The sequence below is a fragment of the Orycteropus afer genome, unplaced genomic scaffold, assembly GCF_000298275.1.
Source record: "Orycteropus afer afer isolate SDZICR_OR568_19922 unplaced genomic scaffold, OryAfe1.0 scaffold00564, whole genome shotgun sequence".
NCBI lineage: Eukaryota > Metazoa > Chordata > Mammalia > Tubulidentata > Orycteropodidae > Orycteropus > Orycteropus afer.
The window spans coordinates 1,699,367-1,701,385 of NW_006922151.1; positions in this window are offsets into that span (position 1 = coordinate 1,699,367).

The following is a 2,019-nucleotide window of genomic DNA, read 5'->3' on the forward strand; positions in this document are numbered from 1 at the left end:
ATATGTGAGGTACATTTTTAGAATGAGGTCAGGCCTGAATAGAGACATTGAGAGTTATTCCAACAGATTGATGAGATGTCCAGTCATGAGAGTAAAATAACCAAAGAAAGGATGCAGGGGAAGAAGTTCAATGTACTGGTTTAAAATTTCATGAAGGAACCAGTAGCATAGTCCCTAAGGCATTTGACTGCTAACCAGAAGGCTGGCAGTTCAAACCCACCAGCCATTTCTTGGAAGGGAGATTGGATAATCTACTTCCATAGAGATACCACCTCAGAAACCCAAGGAGAGGTCATGAAGAGTCAAATCAACTGGAAGGAAGTGAGTTTTTTGTTTGTTTGTTTTTTAGTAGCTTGGTGGGTAAGGCATTTGGCTGCAAACAAGAAGATGAGACAATCTACTTCTATAAATGTTTACAGCTTGGGAAACTAATAGGAGTCACTATGGTTTGGAATTGACTTGATGGAAGTGGGTAGAGGAGGAAAAGCCAATGAAAGTGAATACAAAGGATTTAGAAAGAAAATATAGCAAAATAGGATCATGAAAGCTAGAGGAGCAGAGGTTTTTAAAAATAAATGTTAAACTGCATTAAGTGCATCAGAACTACTCAGTAAGGTAGAAAGTCAAAAATCTACATTGGAAAAGCAATTGTAATGAAGCAACAAAAAGAAGTTGTGTTAAAATATTTGAGGATGGGAGGTGAGTAGTAAAGCTGTCATAGAATGGATAAGTTTTATAATTCTTGACTGAAACAGGAAGTCAAAATAACAGGAACCCTAAAAGAAAAGTGAGGAGTCTATGAAAAGGCATTCAGACAAAAAACACAAAGTGGCTCATACATAAAACGCACATAGATAAATATAATGGATATACTGAATGGGTTGGCTTTAGTGACGCACAAATAGAAAATAACTTTATTTTTATTTAGTTACTGTGCTCATTAAGGGATCCTGGTGAAAAAAACAATTAAATGATGGTTGGTTGCTAACCAAAGGTTTGGCAATTTGAAGCCATCCAGTGGCTCTGTGGAAGAAAGTTCTGGGGTGACCTGCTCCCATAAAGATTATAGACTAGAAAACCCTATTGGGCAGTTTTACTATGTCACTTGGGTTCCTACAAATTAGAATTGACTTGAAAGCATGTATCAACAAAAATAACACTGCTGTGTTCATTCAGGATCTACCATATCTCTTATTTCTATCATTTGATAACGTCTGAATATCCCAAAGCGTCCACTTTCCTTCTATTGACATGATTAATCAAAGTTTGGTACTTGTTACTTGCTGTCAGATATCAAGGAGTCCTATCCAGTATTTTGTCACACTTTAATATCACAGAATATATAAAATGTTTCCACTTTTTCTGAACTCACAGCAGAATTATGCCTTAACTTCCTACAGAGGAGAAGGTTTGGGATCATGATCTCCTCTCCTACTTCTTTGTACTCTGTCAATCATCCTCTCCTCCTCACTCTGCAGTTTATATTTCCTGCAGAATTGTAGAATGGGTGTATTCAAGAGAAAATGGGGGGTGGGCATTTCATTTACTTGATGTATCAGTAATTTTCTCTTGGGTATAAATGCTCTCTCTTAATATTGTTGCCCATTGCTGTTGAGTTGATTTCAACTCATACTAAGATCATGTGACACAGTAGAACTACCCCAAAGAGTTTTCTAGGCTGTAATCTAAGATGTCTCTTTGAAAACTAAGTTCTGCCTAACCCAATCCATAGTGTTTTAAATTGCCTATATGCATGTGGAAGCTGGACAATGAATAAGGAAGACCAAAGAAGAGTTGATGTTTTTGAGTTGTAGATTGGCAAAGAATATTGAAAGTACCATGCACTAGAAGAAGAACTAACAAATCTGTCCAGGAAGAGATGCAGTCAGAATGCTTCTTGAAAGCGAGAATGGCCAGATTTCATTTCACCTGCTTTGGTCATATTGTCAGAAGGGACCATTCACTGGAGAAGGATAATATGCTGGGTAAAGTGGAAGATCAATGTAAGAGGGGAAAGGC